Below are 21,598 nucleotides of genomic sequence, written 5' to 3'. Positions count from 1 at the left end.
AAATACGGCATAAAATTTGCAAAGAAAACAAATCCTTATCAGCAGGTGCTTTTTGTGTCAGTTAGGCTCCACTTTAGCATTCCTGACACTAGTTTAGTCTTTCAGACACACTTTCTACTGCCGTTAAACTTTTACCAATAAAGTCCGAAGCGGCGGAAGTTCACGAGGTCTCGGTGAGACGCCTTCAAAATAAAAGCGCTAAATATTGGTCTCCTTAATATATAACAAAATAAAGCCTGGCTTTAAATAACGTTACTGAGAAAACAAACATAAAAACACATTTATAGAAATAGTCATATTAAAAGTTAATTTTCAATTTCCATTATTTATTTTATTTTTTTTCGAAAATTATGTTTTATTATTTATTATTATTATTATTATTATTATTATTATTATTATTATTATTATTATTACTATAGAGAAAATACCACAGTTTTTAATACCGATCTTGTCATTTTATTTAGTTTTTATCAGCTACACCTTTAGATTTGGCCGTGAAAATATTGTCAGACGGTACAGAAAAGGTTGGGGACCGCTGGGCTGAAGGACCGAGCCGGAGCACCAGCACCGGCCGCGCCATCGGGGACATTCAGTGCAGCTATTGATTACGATCCGATTCTGTTTAAGTGATTATTGCTGCTCGCTCTTCATGATTGCTCTGCATCGATTCTTCAGGTCTGGCATGGTTTCCATGTATCGACTGGTCGGGCCTGCCAGGCGTGTGCCTGCATCTGCACCTCAGCGACACCTCCCCAGCTCAATACCTCAACCGCTTCACAATCAAAAAAAAGAAAAAAAAAGACATATTGACACTAAAATAATGACTTTTTTCTTGAAATACAGTTAAAGGAAGAAAAATAATTGGTGCTGCTCACATCTCCCCTGCTGCCCGCCGTCTCTCACCTGCTGTCGTAGGTGGGATTAGGGGGGAGGGGAGGTGTTACAGGGTTGTAGCTCTGAGTGATTGTAATTGTGCACACACAGGAAACATGTGCATGTCAGTGCACAGCGCTGAAGTGAGATTTTTATGCATATTTAATTAAAACACGCGGCCGCCCACCTCGGCATCTCCGGCCCACACAACCGCTGCAGAGATGGATTTTAAAACGGGCCTTAAGGCTGCTGGAAGCACGCAGCTTTCACCTCTTGTGCAGGTTTGAGGCCGTCTGAGCGGCCTGTGACATCACAGACCCAGATCAGAGGTAGATCATCCAGCTTCCCTATTCGCTGGACCTGGGAAGCGGTAACGTAAAGGAGTCGCTGCAGTTTAAACGCTTTCAACGCCAGACTCCGTCTCCCGATCTGAACGCAGCTGTAAAGACGTGGCTGTACTTGACCTCTGCGACCTTCTCCACCCGAGTAAAACGCAAACATTTCATCCAGATACTTCAGGTTTCCTGCACACAGCTCAGGCTGCTGTTGCTAAGCAACCGCTGGATGTTCCAGCAGGTTACGGTTCAGATTTAAAACATTGCAGGACACGATTAACATGTTTGTGCAGGTTAAATAGATGAGTTGTGGTGTTTTAATGAGCGTGCGTCAGCGCTGGTATTGTTTCTACGGGACATGCATCACTGCCTCCAAGATGAATTATTCATGTAAACCTCTTTTCCTTTTTTTTTTGTTTCTTCTGCAAACACAGTATGCATTTATGTAGCATCATCAACACGGTGCGAGTTTGAGTCTGAGGCGGCCTGACAGCTGAGTAATCCTGTTTCCGTTGATTCGAGAAGCTGCGGGGAGACGGGCGGGCTAATCGCCGCTGATGCTCAGACGAATCCCCCCGTCGCTCTTCAGGTTATTTATACCGCGCTAGAGCGGCAACTCGATGGGTCTGTGCAGCCTTTGATGACACGGACGCTCACATGACCAGAGACGGACAAAGAAAACCCCTCGCACCAAAATAACCTCCTCAGCCAGAGCCGTCGACGGGTCGCTGAACCAAAGTGACCCCCAACAAGTAGGTCGTCACCGCTGGGATGGAGCATATAGGTGCTGCGTTACCATAACATTGCTGTGCACTTCAACAACACGAGAGTAGTGCATGTTTGATGAAAACTCTCCAGCAGGGCAGTACTTTAAAAAAAAATGAAAAAGGGCATTTCATTGAAGACACGAGGTCACATGAGAGAACTCATCCTCATACCAGAAGTAGGGCTGGGGATCGTTTCAAATGTCAAGAATCGATTCGATTCCGATTCTTAAGATTCAGAATTGATTATCAAGATTTGATTCGATCCGATTCGATTCGATTCCGATATTGATTTGGGTTAGTGTTATTAAAACTGTTTGGAGCTGTTGCATGAATTATATGACTGCAAAATATTACTACTAGTATTATATTGAGATTAAACAGCAGCTAATGATGCTGTAAGGACCAATCAGCTCCCAGAATGCTGATAGAACTGCTTTCAGAAACATCGTGGGTCAGAATTACCAAACAGATCCAGGGAGGAAACAGAGACGGATGAAATACGTTTTATTTTTTCCCACATTCCGTTTTTATTTGTTCCGTTTTCGGTCTATTTTGGTTTTAAATTTTTGAGCATTTGGTTTTTAGCATTTTTTGCAAATATAACCCCAAGACAGTATATAAAGTAATGAAATAGACAATTTATGCAATTATAACCTAACACTTTAATGTTTTCATACCTTTAAACATATTTAAAGGCAAAAACATGGCACCAGTTATTCTTGTGTCCAACAAAACATTTCTTTTTGGGGATAAATAAAAAATAACCAAAAGTTGTAATGTAATGATGAAAAAAAAATAATACAGAAATAAATAAAATAAAATAAAAAAATGCAAAAAATAAAAAATCGATCTTTAGACATATGAATCGATTTTTAGGAATTAATATGAGAATCGATTTAGAATTGGGAAATCGATTTTTTCAACACAGGCCTAGTCACCGCTGGGATGGAGCATATAGGAGCTGCCTTACCATAACATTGCTGTGCACTTCAACAACACGAGAGTAGTGCATGTTTGATTAAAACTCTCCAGCAGGGCAGTACTTTAAATAAAAATAAAAAAGGGCATTTCATTGAAGACACGAGGTCACATGAGAGAACTCATCCTCATACCAGAACGTCTGCTAAAAGTCACGTCTGCTTGACGTATTCATGGAGTTTTATCTTCTCCTCTGCAGAAATGATGAACAATATTTAGCAGATCTTCCTAAAGTTTTAAAAGTCTGGTAGAAAGTCGTGAATGGAACACTATCCTCCCTTCTCTTCTTGTCGAGAGCAGCGGGCTCCGGGTTTTGACCCTCTTATACCCCTTTTTCCACCAAACCGGTTCCAGGCTGGTTCTGGGTCAGTGCCGGTTTTGGGACCGGGCTTTCTGTTTCCACTGACAAAGAAGACAAAGAAGAACCGGTTCTGAGGAAAGAACCACTTACGTAAGTGGAGGGGGCGGAGTTACTAAGACCAACGGCAATAGCAAAACTGTGAGACGGAGACATTTTCAAATAAGAATTACAGGACTGTCTCAGAAAATTTGAATATTTTGAATTTCTGTAATGCAATTACAAAAACAAAAATGTCATACATTCTGGATTCATTACAAATCAACTGAAATATTGCAAGCCTTTTATTATTTTAATATTGCTGATCATGGATTACAGCTTAAGAAAACTCAAATATCCTATCTCAAAAAATTTGAATATTCTGGGAATCTTAATCTTAAGCTGTAAACCATAATCAGCAATATTAAAATAATAAAAGGCTTGCAATATTTCAGTTGATTTGTAATGAATCCAGAATGTATGACATTTTAGTTTTTTTAATTGCATTACAGAAAATAAAGAACTTTATCACAATATTCTAATTTTCTGAGACAGTCCTGTAATCTGGATGCAGCAAAGCATCATGGGTCTGAGGAGGAGACAACCTGTCTTTTAGAGATGTGTCTACGTGGACCAAGTCCGTATTAGAACTAATTGCTATTCTTCAACTTTCTCGCCAACGAAAAACGCAGCAACGTAATGACGTGGCTCCCTTTAGCACCCGAGCTGTGGAAAAGTAAACCGGTTCTCAGCTGGTTCACAAGTTGAACGAGTTGTGGACCAGGACCAGCCCTGGAACCGGTCTGGTGGAAAAGGTTTATACTTGACCCCCCGGCCCGGTTGAGGGTCAGAGAAAAGAAGTCTGAAGCATTTTTGTGTTGCTTTGAGTAAAAGAGGAAGGATAGAAGAATGCAGAACGTGTGGAGGATGACATGAAGACGGATGGGGAGAGGAGAGACGCCGTCAGAAACCAGAGCCCGGCTGGCTGAGCGGGTGTCGGGGAACTGGAGGCAGATCTGAACTCTCGTTAGCCGACAGCTGCGGAGTGACAGAGCGCCTCGCTGGACGGAGCAGCTGCCGAGAGGAAGAAAAACAGAGCAGCGATGCCGCTGCTGACTGACAGCGTGCCACGCTTCAAGGCCACGCAACGGGACGGCGGAGCGCAGACGAGGATGATTTACGGGCCGGATGGATTCCTCCGCCGGCGCTAATGAGCCTCGACACGACTCGTGCAGGAGGAGAATTCACTGATGGGACGTCGGACTTTTGTTGTTCGATGTTTGTTTTCGACACTCGCGCTCGCTCATAAAACACGCCCGCGGCCCCCGCTAGCGCTAGAGCAAAACTCCAGCAGTCGTTCTGAGGGATTGATGGGAAAGACAGACGGGGCTGAAGTTTTAAGAAATGATCAGCGCTCTCTGAAGAATACTCACGACTCTTGACGGGTTTTTAGTGATCTGTGTTTTGAATTATGTGGATCGCAGAAGCTAACCCACATGTGCTGCTAATTTAGCTGTTATTTTTATGTCTTCATCTTTTCCTCGCTGGTTTTCCGGCAAAAAAACTTCAGATGCTTTTATTAGAAATAAGAAAAAACATGTTAATAGTCCAAGTTTTTTATATTTCAATCCATCACTTTATCACATTTTTCAATATTCGGTGACTAATAATAACATTTTCTGGCTTGTTGGTGATGAATCTGCGTTTCCTTGGCCGCTCGTCCGTGTGATCGCTTCTGCCTTCAGTTATTGATCGATGGAGGCTAAAGCACTCCGGTGTTCATGAGTGAAGTAACTAGTAAAGTTAATGGCTATGTTTCAGGGAGATGCCTACCCTGGGAGCTCGGCGGGTTTGTTTTGGCGTCGGCTCCGGCTATATTTGGCGCCCGCTGGCCTTTATTCCCACTGAAAACGTAGCTTTGGCTTTGTTTAGCCCCGATCGCAGCAGCGCCGAGCGTCGGCCTGCATCGTCTCCAGGGCGTCACCGTCGCCGCCCCTTCTGGCCACTTCCTCTGGACGCTTCCTGTAACCTTTCACCCCCTTCGCCAACACCTGTTTCCTACTTCCTGTTATTGCTGCTCAGGCGGGAAGTTTGCCGTGGAGGAGGGGAGAGTGTGCAGCCCGGCTCGCTTTGAATCCCCAGCACGAGGCACGTTGGACACTTTCTTTAAAACTCCACCAGAAATGATGATGAAGAGTTTACGCCTCCTCTTTCTGTGCTGTGTCGTAGTCTGAGTTTTGAATTTGAGTTTCGCTGCATCAGATGAAAGATTTGTAGCACGAGGGCGATGAAAAGTGCTTGGCGTGACTTTCACACCCCCAGCAGACACATTCACACCTAATCCGGCCCACTAGCTTTTCTCTTTCCATTTCTACGTCTGTTATCTCTGACGAGTGTTACTTGGCCCAGACTTCATATCTGAGCCTCAACGTGACCGACAGGAAGAGTTGCCAGGGCCAGATGTGGCCCAGAGGGCTGAAATCACGCTTCCTGATTTCATGCTAAACTTAACCTGCACATCAGATCATAACAGTTTTGGAGCCTCGAATGTAATTCTTAGATCATTTTCTGCAACATTTTTTTTATTTTTTTTGCACCACTTTGGTCGCCATGGAGACGAGAATGAGCTATGAGGATATCAGAGTGTAGCGAGGCAGATGTGGGCGTCTAATGTTCCTGAGGCCCTGGAGGTGAAGTGGTTCTTGCATTTTTTTCAGTCTTTCTTTGTAAAAGTTTTTGACACAGATGTTAAATAAGCGATCTGGAGCGAGACAACTGTGACGAACTGGTTCATTTACAACCGAAGTTTATGTAACGATGACTCAACCTGAACTTAACGGTTCTGTGTGATGCGTTCAGAGTCCAATAGAGCATCTTTGGCTTTATCGTCTAACTTGAGCTCACGTCCAGCGTTTCCACCGAGATGCTGAGGCCTTCAAACACGAGTCCACCCGGCGGCGTCACGTCCGCCGCGTCCACGGACATCAGCTAAACTCTCCCCAAAAAGCGCTGATTTAAAACGACATCTGCAGAGGAGACGGTTTTGTTTCAGGGACTCGTGATCAGGGTTTACACTTAGTTTTTCTCTCACACATTCCTCCCCAGCGTTCCCTCTTTCCCTTTGATTTGCAGTTTCTGCCCTTCTGCTGAGTCAGCGGCAACGCGCACACGGCTCCACCGTGCGCATGTTTGGGTGTCTTATCTGCTCCAAATAGAAGCTACGGCTCTCCTGCTTTCAATTATATCTGCTGTATTTTAAGTTTTACGGCGCTGCGCAGACGTGTGAACTCCACACGCTCGGACGTGATGTCATCCGTTCCTCTGCACTCCCTCGCTCTTCCCTTGAAGACAGATGTGTACATGCACATGCAAAAGAAAATATATCACGACGACCTTCGTCCGTCTGGGCAGGAAAGGAGGCGAGAGGAGCTACCCAGAAAGGAGGAACAAGATGGATGGAGGAAAGGAATTGGATGTATGTTACTATCTAGTAGCTGCGTGTGAACTGACGTGTGTCACTGGTCCTTTTCAAATCTGATCTACCGTAATTTCGGGACTATAAGTCACTTAAAATCCTTAATTTTTCTCAAAAAACTGCACCTTTTTTATGAATCTTGTTCTTACTGACCTTGAATCAGTTTTATGTGCTACACTGAGCTCCAAAATCTGTCAAAATGTTTTAGTGCGAGTTTGGTAGCGACGCAGACGTAGGCGATAGTCAGACCATTCAGACACATTAAAGCCGGTCCTTGGTTGGATACGGGTTGTAACGTCAGACAACGTTCCATCCATCCATGCATCCATCCATCCATCCATCCATCCATCCATCCATCCATCCATCCATCCATCCATCCATCCATCCATCCATCCATCCATCCATCCATCCATCCATCCATCCATCCATCCATCCATCCATCCATCCATCCATCCATTTTCCACCGCTTATCCGGTCGTCAGACAATCATAGATAACTAATTACGTAGCGCTGCAATCAACCATCATCCAACATCTGGTCAACGTTACCTTTCTGTAATTAGACGTAAAGTAATTTTCAAATCCACATCATAATCTAATTATAATCAAATGTTGGAATCCAACGTTGTTCCAACCTCACACTAACTTCAGGTGTCTGCTATCGCTGGCAACGATGAACCAATCAGAGAACAGGACGTAGTACGACGTTCACCTCCTCCACTTTTTATTGGTGGATTCATAGAAGACGGATGATTTAAAATGTGAGTTTATTTTTCTGTTTTAGTTACAACTGAATGATATTCTGAGTTGAATAAAGTTCGACTGACCAGACGGTTTTGTTATGCTTTATATTGTATTATCATGTGCCTTAAATCCTGAAACCGGTAGTCTGCAGTGGCTGAAGAGTTAAAAGTGACTCTAAAATTCACTGCATGTGCCGGACCGTCCCTGTTTATTAGCACGGCTTTTTTCTGAGCGCCACCATGTGGCTTTAATTACGTGCTTGTGATTTACAAAACACCACAGACAAACGGAGGAATAGATCCCTGCGAACCAGAAGTGCGTCTCTCCGCCGCTCTGCCGCGCTCCTGCAGGACGGCTCTGACTTCACGGCTTGTTGCGGCGTGTATAGTGAGATGAAGATGTGGAGACTGGATAATCCTGCTCTGATCTGGGATTGTAGCAGCAACCTGCAGGTCTAAGATGCTCAGGGAAGAAGAAGGTTGTAGTTAGTAGGCCTGTGTTGAAAAAATTGATTTCCCAATTCTAAATCGATGCTTATTGATCGATGCATACTAATTCCTAAAAATCGATTCATATGTCTAAAGATCGATTTTTTTTTATTTTTTTTAAAATTTTATTTATTTATGTTTTTTTTTTTTTTTATCATTACATTACACCTTTTGGTTATTTTTTTCTTTATCCTCAAAAAAGGAATGTTTTGTTGGACACGAGAATAACTGGTTCCATGTTTTTGCCTTTAAATATGTTTAAAGGTATGAAAACATTAAAGTGTTAGGTTATAATTGCATAAATTGTCTATATTTCATTACTTTATATACTGTCTTGGGGTTACATTTGCAAAAAATGCTCAAAAATTAAAAACCAAAATAGATCGAAAATGGAACAAATAAAAACAGAATGTGGGAAAAAATAAAACCGATTTCCTGCTTCTCTGTTTCCTCCCTGGATCTGTTTGGTAATTCTGACCCACATGATGTTTCTGAAAGCAGTTCTATCAGCATTCTGGGAGCTGATTGGTCCTTACAGCATCATTAGCTGCAATACTTGCTGTTGAATCTCAATATAATACTAGTAGTAATATTTTGCATAACTACAGTCATATAATTCATGCAAAAACTCAAAAAACAGTTTTAATAACACTAACCCAAATCAATATTGGAATCGAATCAAATCTTGATAATCGATTCTGAATCTTAAGAATCGGAATCGAATAGATTGTTGACATTTGAATCGATCCCCAGCCCTAGTTAGTAGTGCTTTAAGTACTTTTATTAATTAAATATAATAAAATGAACACAGCGGGGTCAGACAGACAGATGTCTCTCCGCCGGCTCGGCTCGTCGGGGCCGAAGAGAAAATGGCTTTATTTCTGACTCAGCTGCAGTTTTACTTCAGGTACTGTAAACGTCTCTCCCTGAGGTCTGACGCGTTTCTACCGAAGGACACATGACTGAGAAACCAGATTTACAGTCTGGAGCAGCTTTCATTTCTAAACAGTTTGGGGCTGACGTCCAACGTCCAGGTCGCTGCTCTGGAAATCCAGATGTGCAGCGGGAGTCGGCAGGTACCGGCTCCGTCCGTCTGTCCTTCACGTGTGGTTGAAGGTCATCGCTCTGACACACGGACCATCTGTCCGGCCCAGACACGAGCTGCTGTTTACGTGTTTGCTGTTGATATCGTAGGAGAGAAACTAGGGCTGGGGATCCATTCAAATGTCAAGAATCGATTCGATTCCGATTCTTAAGATTCAGAATCGATTATCAAGATTTGATTCGATTCCATTCGATTCCGATATTGATTTGGGTTGGTGTTATTAAAACAGTTTTTTGAGCTGTTGCATGAATGATATGACTGTAGTTATGCAAAATATTACTACTAGTATTATATTGAGATTAAACAGCAAGTATTGCAGCTAATGATGCTGTAAGGACCAATCAGCTCCCAGAATGCTGATAGAACTGAAACAGAAACATCTTGTGGGTCAGAATTACCAAACAGATCCAGGGAGGAAACAGAGACGGATGAAATCGGTTTTATTTTTTCCCACATTCCGTTTTTATTTGTTCCATTTTCGGTCTATTTTGGTTTTTAATTTTTGAGAATTTGGTTTTTAGCATTTTTTGCAAATGTAATCCCAAGACAGTATATAAAGTAATGAAATATAGACAATTTATGCAATTATAACCTAACACTTTAATGTTTTCATACCTTTAAACATATTTAAAGGCAAAAATGTGGCACCAGTTATTCTTGTGTCCAATAAAACAATCCTTTTTTGGGGATAAACCAAAAAATAAGCAAAAGTTGTAATGTAATGATGAAAAAAAAAAATACATAAATAAAAAAAAAAAAAAAAAAAGATCTTTAGACATATGAATCGATTTTTAGGAATTAATATGAGAATCGATTTAGAATTGAGAAATCGATTTTTTCAACACAGGCCTAATAGAAACGCCATTACGGGCGACTGGAAGACGAGCCCGAGTCTTGTGAGGGGCTACATGTGTGTGTGTGTGTGTGTGTGTGTGTGTGTGTGTGTGTGTGTGTGTGTGTGTGTGTGTGTGTGTGTGTGTGTGTGTGTGTGTGTGTGTGTGTGTGCATGTGTGTGTTTGTTCACATGTCGGAGTTAACGCCATGTTCCCTGGCTGTCAGTCATCGCAGCGCCGCTGTCACGCCGATATTTTTAACCTCCGCGGGGTTTTCTGCGCTCCCCGACGAGCCAGAGAATGGACGGATAAAGACGGGGCCGAGACACGGAAAGTGATGGATGAGACCGGAGGAGGGATGAGACGCGGGGCGAGCGAGGCCCAGGCCGAGCGGGAGAGAGAGGGAGAGAGAGGGAGAGAGAGGCGACTAAGCCCGCGGATCAGTCGGAGGCAGATTAAGCTAAAGTCCCCCGCTTAAGACTTCAAAGTTCAGACTGCAGCAGCCTCAACAGTTGTTCTGTGGTCCTCCCTGCGGGCCGGGGTGTGTGCCGCCGCGCACGGCAGCATCCGGAGAGGTGAGGCTCACATGAAGCCGTGTGACCGGGGAGGAACGCCACACCGACTCGTTTTCGACGAGGGGACGAAAACGACAAAGAAGGTCACGAATATCAGGTTTACGTCGACCCGATGGTAAACAAAGACGTCTTCGTGCTCCCGGACACTGGCCTGGATTTGAGCGGTGGGACATTTGAAGGTTACGGACACGAAGGGTTCAGTCGAGTTTAACTCAACCTAATAAATACGGTTTAGTTTTCTTAATGAACAAATAAAACCACCTCAATTAGGATTCACAGACGGAAACAAAGCCTTTCTTTAGTTTCTTTAAAGGAGTGAAAACTTAATTTAGGGATAAACGGATGAGATCACATTTGCAGCGATCATCCCACGGCAGAATAAACTCACTTTAAGCCTTTGACAAGATTCGAGAAAGTAATTGTACTTTAGAGACAGACCAGTAAGAGAGAGAGAGGATAGAGATCTGCACCTCTGCTGTTTGACACGGATGCAGGAAGCAAACTAATCCACCTCAGACACCAACACGAGCCGTCCACCAATCAGAGGAGAGCCTGAAAGAACGGTGCACATCACCAAACTAACGGCACTTTCCCACTAGCACCTACTCTGCTCTACTCATCTCAGCTCGGCCTGGTTTCTTTTCAATAACAATTCAGCAGCTGGAGCAGAAGTAGGAGGTTGGAGAGAAGCTGCTGTGACGTGTTTGATTGTGTGAAGACAACAACACTAAAGATGTAGAACCTGGAGGAGATGATAGATGTGCTGCTGGGCCTGTGGCTTGTGTTTGATATCAAGTTAAAACATGAGAGTGAGAGAAGCTTCAAGCGGCAACGCTTTTTCATTTTTGTTTTGTTTGTCTCTGCACTGCTGAAAAGTCAGCTGGAGCCGTGAGCAGCTATGAAATAACAGAGCTCCTGGTAGATCTGGTCGTTCCTTATCTCCGTCTAGATCCCTTTTTAATTCTCTCCTCAGCACCAGGTTCATGAACATCTGCACCTCAGAGTTGGATCACCAAACAGACTTCTGCTGCCGTTGCTGGTGGAATAAAATGAACAAGAATCCGTCAGAGTCTCTTTCGCTGATGTCACATCCTGACTCACAGACGTCTGACCCCGACCAATCGGTGGCCTGTAGTGTGATGATGTCAGATACAGAGGTGTCAAAAGTATTCACATTCATTACTCAGGTAGAAGTATAGATACTAGAGTTTAAAAATACTCCTGTAGAAGTTGAAGTATCAACTCAAGTTTTTTACTCAAGTAAAAGTATAAAAGTACTGGTTTCAAAACTACTTAAAGTATAAAAGTAAAAGTAATGTAAGGGGGGGAAAAGCCATTAAGGACAAAAGCCATTGAAAATGAATGTATCTTAGTATAATGCAAATATATTAAAGAACCATATATGTGTACTATTGAGCATTAACATGTGTTTCAGAGAGCAGCAGATATGATGACTAGTTGCCTATAAGTATTGCAATGGTGCAAAAAGTCAAACTTCAGAGGCATGTTATCATTTATCCTAACCTTTATTGGAATGTACATCCAAGTTTAGTTGCAGGAATCTGAGGGAACGGATGTAAGAACAAAACTGGACAAGAACATCTGAAACAACCACAACCAAATTCACTCTATCCGGATGGAGCAATTTAACTGGATAGTTTTTTCTAAAGGCCCAAATGAAATAGAGTAACGAGGCTGTTTTTAAAATGTAAGGAGTAAAAAGTACAGATAATTGTCGGAAAATGTAAGGAGTAAAAGTAAAAAGTCGTCTGAAAAATAATTACTCCAGTGAAGTATAGATAACCAAAATTTCTACTTAAGTAAGGTAACAAAGTATTTGTACTTCGTTACTTGACACCTCTGGTCAGATACACCCGACTCAGAGAGAACCTCGGCAATAGTTACGGAAAAAATATCTATTCGGCACGTTAGACCCCTAGTGGGAAAGAACCAAACCGAGCCGGGCTGAGTAGGTAGTAGTGGAAAAAGCACCAGAACAGGACCACGGCGGGGGCATAATGTGAACCAATAACAGTACATACTGTGAACTCCTGTAGCTTTGTGTCAAAAACAAACCCGTCGACACCGACAAGCACGCAGAAACGTAGTGACACGTGTTGACTGATTGAGCAAAAGAAAACGTTGCTCCGGGGCGACATTGGTGCATCTCCGAGGGCCGGTTGGTGTTTATAACAGTGTCAATATTTCACTTTGTTTTAAAAGAGTGTTTTCCCGTGAATGTCGTCCCCCGTCTTCAATCCCGAGGAGGGAAAGGTTCCCCGCCGACTCGGTGACGGACACGATGTGACGTGAAGTTTATCAGCGTTCTGGCCAATTACTGGAATCTGTCCTCTGATGTCAGTCAGTCGTGTCAGTCATCCATTAAAGGGGGTCTGTAATGTTCATTTGGAGCTCTTTTTTTTATTTATTTCATCATTCCAGTAGTGAAACTTAAGTGCAAGAAGAAAATATTACTTTGTTTTTAACAGAGGAAGTAAAAAGTTCAATTTCAGGTCAATTATAACAACAATTTTATATGCAGAACGTGTCTGAAATAATCAGGACAACATGAAACATGAGGGAAGTGAATCACAAACAAACTCCAGTGTCTGGACGTCTCACCTTCTAGTTTCTGTAAAAACTGGCTTTTCTTCAGCGAGGTTTCTTCCAGGGTTTTATCCGGCTAACTCAACCCCGATGTTCCATAAAAGAGCACCAGAGATTCATAAATAAGGATTCAGCGTCACAAAGGCTCATAAAAGCGGGAACATGGGGCAGGTTTTCACACAAACAGGGGTTTCCCGCGGCGGGTCGGACGGGAAGCAAATGAGGGGGAAGATTTAGGAAAAGCCGCGGCCGCTCTGCTCGAGCCAGACGCGCCGGGAGAGTCCGAGACGCGTTTCAAGCGGCTCGGACTAAAAACAAACTGCTCTTTAATATCGTCCCGGGAGCACGTCAGGAAAATTGATTAAACAGACAAATGAAAAACATCAAGAGCATAAACACGCAGCTTCGGGGTCTGGAATACACATGGAGAAGCTCAGGTCATCGTGTTGTTCATCCGTTGTTTGGGCTGTTTTTCTGTTTTCTTTTGTAATTTAATATATAATTAAATGGATAAAATGAGGGTAATCCTTTAGGGAACACACTTTGATTGTACTGAAACATGCCGTTTGTGCATCGTTGGGTAAAACTTTCTCAGCTCAGCATTTCCCCTTTAGGTTTGAGGAGGTTTTACGACCATTTACCTTCATTAGTTCCCTCAGATTAAAACTGCAGAAAACTGCAAGAGCTATACCTGCAACAATACCTGCAAGAGCTCCACAATACCTCCTTAAACTGAGGAAATCTTCCCTCAAACGGGAACTAAAGTCCTCGGCGCTGCTTTAGGGTCTCTTGCTACTGTTTGAGTTCATATGTGCGCTGCGTCAGGACAGGACAACAGAAACACATCCAAAACAAAGTGAAATCGGCTCGGACACAAGTAGTGTTGTTTCTGTCAGCCTGTTTCAATTTTAGTTTTAGTCTAGTCTTTGGGTCAAGCTATTATTTTAGTTTTTATTAGTTTTAGTCACGTTCATTCTCCTTTTAGTCGTGTCAAGTTTCAAGTGTCGACTAAAAGTCTGAGCATTTTAGTCTTATTTTAGTCAGAAATGTCCAGAACCATTTTAGTCTAGTTTTAGTCAAAGATTGTATTTAGCCAAATCCATTTTACAAATCAAACAAGGTTATCTTATTATTATATTATTGTTGCCTTATAGACTCACAAATACATTCATTCAGATACAGAAGACTCTAATTTGAGTTTATGTAGGAAAGTGTATCCAAAGATTGTTTCTTCTTCTTCTCCAGCCCCAGAGCAGATCCCCGCAAGGCCGGCCATCGGCCCCTTTCTCTATTTAACTTTGTTTTTGTATATTTTAGCATTGTTTTTATTTTATAATCTACATTTTAGTGTCCTTTTTATTCCTCTACGATATTGCATTATATATTTAATTATCGTTATCGTCACATGACCAGCATTTTCGTTGCGTCTCGTCTCGTTTTCCTCAGGTGATAAAGGTTCGTTGACGACGATATTTAGTCATAATTTTCGTCGACGAAAGCAACTTTAGACACAAGGCTGCGTTTCAGCTGCAGGAACCAGAGAGTGAACCGGGTCGCCCCGGTGGAGCCGGTGTTCTGCCAATCCTTGCTCCCTGCCGAGAAATGCTACTTTTTGGTTCTGCGCATGCGCACAGTGGATTTTCAGTTTGCATCCTTTCTAGCGTGACGTAAAATGGATAATATGGGATGTTGAGTATTTGATCCTTCAAAATAAACTACCCATGACATGAATTGCATTACACTTTGTGAACATTATACGATAAAGAGGAAAAAAAACAACAATTCTATCGCTTTATTTGATATTAATTCAGTCATTCGCCTTTATTTAACCAGGCAGTTCATTAAGAACACATTCTTATTTATAATAACGGCCTGGCAAGATACAAGGACCACTTGGGAGAAAAGGAAGTGGTTTAGGGAGTAAAACACAGTAAAATTGTAACTCTGCAAAGGTGGAAAACCATTAGGTAGCATGTTTTGGTAAAGCAGCAGAAATTGGCAGAACACCGGCACCTCGGCGCTGCCACATGCGTGCAGAGTTCCCGCATCTATCAGACTTGCAGCTCCACCTCGCCGGCTGCAGACCAACATCCCAGCGGACGGTTCGTTCCCCCACAGCTCTGATTTGAATTGTGATGCAAAAACCCGCAAGTCTGGTTTCAGAACCGACCCGAGCGGTTCTGGACCTCAGGTGGGAGCTGCTTCTGACCTTCGTGAAGCCTCACCAGCCAACCTGTAACCTCGGCTCCTGCGGCGCCGCTGACATCGATTTCCCCCTCATCGTTCCCGCTGAGGTCGACACTTCCCAGATCTGCTCACCGACGGGAGATCGGCTCGGCGTGACCTCTGACCCCGGCCGGTCCTCCAGCTGCAGCAACAGGACGCTCTCGTCAGCAGCTGGACGGAGGCCAGGACGCCTCTTCCCCTCTCCTGGAAGGTTCCTCGCGGCAGGCAGACATGAGGAGAAGACAGAGGAGAAGAGAGGAAAAACAAAAACAGAGACGGAGATGCAGAGCAAAGCAAAAAAATCAGTAAAAAAGCGAAGCAGCCGAAGCGGGACGACACATGAAAGAGTCGTCACCGTGATTTTCTGCGTGTCGTCGACTGTCACATAATCTTCTTTGTAGCATAGAGGTGCTGGGAGCAGAGGATTGTGGGTAGGTAAGCGCCTGCCTGCTTGGGTTGCTCATTAGGGCTGAAGCAAACGCGTCGGATAAATAAAAGCAGATGAAGTGGATGATTTCATATTAAAATTGGGAGCACGTTGTGTGTGTGTGTGTGTGCACGTGTGTGTGTGTGTGTGTGTGTGTGTGTGTGTGACCTCGTGAGAAGAGGTTAGTGAACCGAGAAAGGGATTAGCCGTTTTAAACGCAGTGGAAAATTGCGGCTGTAAAACTTTATGAGCCGCCAGACGAGCAAAGACCCAAATAGTTGACAGATTTGAAAACATCCAAAATGCAAAAAAACGTTCATATATCTGGAGAGAAAAAAAATACTGGATGGGAAATAAAAACAAGATAACAAAGACGGAGATGAGAAAAGGAGGATAAAGAGCATCTAGCGGGAGTCGTGGCTATAAAGATGATAAAGATGATAGGTGTGATGGTTTTCCCAGGGGAGGACTCGCTCGTCCGTCTGTCCTCCTGCTCCAGAGGGAAACCTTTTAAATCTTTCACTGATCCAAATAAGTGGCAACAGTTTATTATTTTATATGCAATGTTTTGGAAATCTTTCTACTCCTTCAGTAATATTAAAATTAAATGAAATTGTCTCCTCGTATAAGAGCGATTTTGGTGGCCCTAAACCAAAATTTGATGTGTGGCCTCAAAAATCTATCAATCAATCAAACTTTAATTATGAACCACTTTTCATACATGTATGTAGCACAAAGTGCTTTACATGTTTAAAAATTGTACAATTTAAAAAGTTGAAACAGGACCCCCACAAACCCCCCCCAGATGAATAAATAAACACAAATAAATCATCAGTATAAGTTTGTTCGCTTCTGTCCCGATTGTCCACACCTGTGTCTCTTCAGTCTTTATAGTTTCCTGCTTTTTCCTGTATTTGCTGCAGGTTTGTAACCAGCGTGTCCATTATTTCGTCAGCCTCGTGCGTCGTGTCACGTCTTTTCTTGCTCGTCTCGTCATCATTTCCTTGTGACAAGGATTATCTGGTGTCGGAATAAATGGCTTTAATTTACCGCTGGCTCAGAGTCTGCTGTCTTTGGGTCCTTCTCCTGCAAACCCTAACTATGATGTCAGGAAAACGTGCAGAAAAGTTTCAAATAACGAGCTCGTGTGGTGTGTGTTGGAAGTTATTTCACTTTGGGAAAAATTCCTGAAGGGATTTTTAATACTGGAAGAGTAACAACCTCAGCTCCCAGAATGCTGATAGAACTGCTTTCAGAAACATCGTGGAGCAGAATTACCAAACAGATCCAGGGAGGAAACAGTCGTATGAAATCAGTTTTATTTTTTCACACATTCCGTTTTTATTTGTTCCATTTTCGGTTTATTTTGGTTTTGAATTTTTGAGAATTTGGTTTTTAGCATTTTTTGCAAATGTAAACCCAAGACAGTATATAAAGTAATGAAATATAGACAATTTATGCAATTATAACCTAACACTTTAATGTTTTCATACCTTTAAACATATTTAAAGGCAAAAACATGGCACCAGTTATTCTCGTGTCCAACAAAACATTCCTTTTTTGGGGATAAACAAAAAAATAACCAAAAGTTGTAATGTAATGATGAAAAAAAAAAAACATAAATAAATAAAAGAAAAAAAAATCGATCTTTAGACATATGAATCAATTTTTAGGAATTAATATGAGAATCGATTTAGAATTGGGAAATCGATTTTTTCAACACAGGCCTAGTACCGGTGGGATCAGATACCTGGAGAGGAGGCAGTTGGGATTGGCTCTGGTTGGGGGGGGTCTCATGGACGCCTATTGGGCGTGTCCAGCCGAGAGAAGGCCCCAGGACCGGCTAAAGAGATGCCCGGGTGCAGGTGGAGGAGGTGGGAGGGGTCAGGGAGGTGTTGGCGTGTATTTAAAACTTTAAAAGCTCTATTTTTGTCTAATATTTAACTACCGTTCCATCGGAAACCAACCTGCCTCTTTAAATGTCTCCTGGAGCTGCGATGGAGGAGGTTCGGTGATGAAACTGGAGTCAAGAGAAGACACAAACACACATGTTGTGTGGTTTGATTTTGGATGAACAGTTGGAGCAGCGTTGCTGCTTTTTAACGTGAAGAGGAGTAGGCCTGTGTTGAAAAAAATCGATTTTCCGATTCTAAATCAATTCTCATATTAATTCCTAAAAATCGATTCTTATGTCTAAAGATCGATTTTTTTTTGATTTTTTTATTTTTTTCCTCATCATTACATTTTCGCCAGGTGAACTTTAATCCCAGTAGTCGGACACACAGTTTGTCATGACACTTCTGAAAAATGCCAGGTGCTTCATGGCAATATGTGTGCGTGGTGACAGAATAAATTAGATAAGCTAAAATGATTTGTTTACTGCATGAACTGTTGCAATTTCTTTCTTTTTTTGCACTTTAAATTGATATTGAAAGGCCTGTTTGAGTTATTTATTTCTTAGTTATTTCACAATAATTATTGTGAAATTATTATTTTACTAATTATTTTACAGTCATATAATTCAGGCAACAGCTCAAAAACATTTTAAATAACACTAAGCCAAATCAATATCGAATCGGATCGAATCGAATCAAATCTTGATAATCGATTCTGAATCTTAAGAATCGGAATCGAATTGATTCTTGACATTTGAATCGATACCCAGCCACTAAAGAGGAGCCTCTCGGGCCCCCGGCCGCTGAACCTCCAGTGTCTGAAGGAGCTTCACTCGTCGACACAAACCGACCGCCAGGCTCACGTTTTCAGAAAAAAGATGAACAAACAAACGAAACAATAATCAGAAGTGGCTAATCCCACAGACGGGCCCCGCAAACAAACACCTTCGGGGGGGGATAAGCCCAGGACGACAAAGCCAGGCGTAGTAAAGTGAATACGATACGTCGGCAGGCTTGGATTTGTTTCTGTTATCAGTTCCCCGCCGCACGCCTCCAACACGTCTCTGTTTCTGAGCGGATAGAGCCCAGAAAGCTGCAGTGCAGAGAGCGAGTGATGCGATGCGGAGAGGTAGAAAACGTCTGAATGGAGAGAGTCGGCCTACAAATGAGGATGGTGCTAACTAAGAAACGAGCCGGGCGGGCTTCTGCATCATCTTTGAGTACCTCTTTTATTTCCTTTCTTTTCATTTCACTCTGGAACAAAGGAATGAAAAGAAAGTGATGATGCTTTCATTTCCGAGTCCGTAGTTCCTCATCAAGGCCAGATCTGCTCTCCCTCCTCCTCCTCCCTCCTGGTTTGCGTCACTCAGGCCGACAGCAACAATTGTGCTGCAGATGTTGGTACAGATGAGGAGAGAAACACGCTCACGCGTTTCCACCTGGTCCGGTCCGGTCGGCGGTGCGTCACGCTCCGCCGACGTCAGGGAGGCTCGAGGTCGGTTCAGCCGCCGGATCTGCGTTTGCAGAGACCTGCAGTTTACGGGAGGGGGAGCAAATCTTTCCGGCAGTGATGGCCGACAAGGAGCAGGAACCGGAACCTGGACCCCCCGACAGCATGCAGGTCTCAGAAACCTGGACCCCCCGACAGCACGCAGGTCTCAGAACCTGGACCCCCCGACAGCATGCAGGTCTCAGAACCTGGACCCCCCGACAGCATGCAGGTCTCAGGTCTGGGTTTAACTCAGCGATACAGCGTGCTCGGTCACAACAAACCGCCGAACCCACGGGTTTCCGAGCAGCCGTCGGGTTCGGCCTGAAAGAGCCTCTGCATTAATAATTCACGCCAGATGTCTCGCAGTCGTCTCGCAAGTAAACATAGAAAGCTGGATCCTGGAATAGAAGTCATCAGGACCGAGACCCGAGACTCACACTTGTGTTTGATTTGTGCAAAATTCTGCAAAAAATCTTTAGAAAAGTGAAGAGGAGTAACCGTTCATGAACAATGTTGACCTGCAATGATAACCCCAAATGTTCTGCCCTTTTTTATCTTTATTACCTGAAAACTCGAATGATTTAATGTTTTCTGACATTTTGCACAAGAATCAGTTGCATAAGTCGTCATTAGATATGAAATAATAAAACATAAATAGGTGTTTTATTAGGTCCGGTCCGTCTGTCCGACCCACATTTCCATAGCAACGCATTGTTTTATGAGAAATGAAACATACTGCAGTGTTTTCTGACATGAGGCATGAGAAGTGTGTGTGTGTTTGTCATCGCCTCGCTCCTTTTCACTACCCTTTGAATGCCGGAGCTGTGTTTCCATGGCAACGCTGACCCCTTGAGAGTCGATGTAATTTTTTTTTTTCCACGCAGGCTCTTTAGAAATCCTCCCTCTCCTCTCGTTCTCATCCATCTTTTCCTCCCACTCTGTTTACCTCTTGCTGCCTCTTTGTGCTGGATCCTCTCTCACCGTCTCACCATCTCATTTCTTTCTCTCCTTTTACCCCCCCCCCCCTCAAAAAAAAAACTAAAGAAAGTAAAACACTTCTACTTCGCTCATTATCTGCTCGGTGTGAGTCGGCCGGACAAACGTGGATGTAGTGTTGTTTCTGTCAGCCTGTTTCAATTTTAGTTTTAGTCTAGTCTTTGGGTCAAGCTATTATTTTAGTTGTTATTAGTTTTAGGGTGTTTTCACACCTGTCCCGTTTGGAGCAGTTGTTCCGGAACAGGGAGCGTTTCCCCCTAAAGATCGATTCATTTGATATATATGAACACAGCAATCACGCTCGGATGCGGCACAAAACAAGCGAGCCGAGATCTCCTAGGAGAGGTGATCTCGGCTCACTTCCATTCCAGACCTGGAGCGGTTAGTTTTTTTTATTTGTAGTGAGAACATAATCGACACAGCAACCGACACCGACAACTCCATTCAATTCCATTTTCAATTCAATTTTATTTATATAGCGTCTAATACAACAAAGGTTGTCTCTAGACGCTTTCCAGAGACCCATACCCAGAACATGAACCCCCGAGCAAGTTATTACATAAACAATGGCAGGTAAAAACTCTTCTATTGGGAGAAAAACCTTAAGCCAAACAGTGGCAAGGATCATAAGGGGGGACCCTCCTGCCGAGGGCCAGACTGGTGGGTTAGGGACGTCAAAAGCACAGCAGGCAGGTGGAAGCAGCAACGGGATGACCAGGGGTGGGGACCGCAGGCCAGCACGCAGCTCCCGAAGCTCCGGCCCAATCAGCAAGTCCCAGGTTAGGTTCAGGGTCGGGGAAAGGTTGAAAAGGGGCACGGCCAGGGAGAGGAGTCTTGAGGGACAAACCTTCTCCCCCGCCCAAAAGGGGCCGTTACCCTGCCCCTCTCACTCCCACACTGCAGGATCCGGTGTTTTGCATTCAGAGATGCTCTTCGCCACCGGCAGAGGATGCTGCACCATGAACAAAAGAGAAAAAAGAGAAGAAAAGGCCAGCACAAGAAACTACAGGAGCGACTCTAACACACTAGAGTTTTACACTACCTGGAGATTTACCAACACCAGCTAGAGGTTTACTAAACACTAACTATAGGCTTTACTAAACATAAAGGTTTTAAGTTTAGTTTTAAAGGTGGAGGTGGTGTCAGCCTCCTTAACCCAGATTGGAAGTTGGTTCCATAGTAATGGTGCCTGATAGCAGAACTCCATTCATGTGTATGTGCGACCCCGGCACATTGACACAACTTTCTCTCTTCTCCCTTCTCTCCTATTGGACATGCCGAGATTTTGTCACAGCGCGGCACGTGAAATTAAAAAATGTTCAATTCGGGCAGGGTTCTCTCGCCCACAGTGCGGTTTCTTGTTCTGCTCTTTTTTCTCTCGTTTCCTTCTCAAGGACACCTCTGAACGCAGTCCTTGCAACACAAAACACTCTTCACATCACATGA

General features: G+C 43.4%; 1 protein-coding gene across 4 annotated transcripts in view; it reads left to right on the top strand.

Moving 5' to 3' along the window:
• The window catches only part of nova2 (NOVA alternative splicing regulator 2), a 109,695-nt gene that overhangs the window by 78,174 nt on the left and 9,923 nt on the right, over positions 1-21,598 (top strand). The window lies entirely within an intron of this gene.

Source organism: Cololabis saira, chromosome 4 (assembly GCF_033807715.1).
Source record: "Cololabis saira isolate AMF1-May2022 chromosome 4, fColSai1.1, whole genome shotgun sequence".
NCBI classification, from domain to species: Eukaryota; Metazoa; Chordata; class Actinopteri; order Beloniformes; family Belonidae; genus Cololabis; species Cololabis saira.
This window is presented reverse-complemented; position numbering and strand designations above follow the sequence as displayed.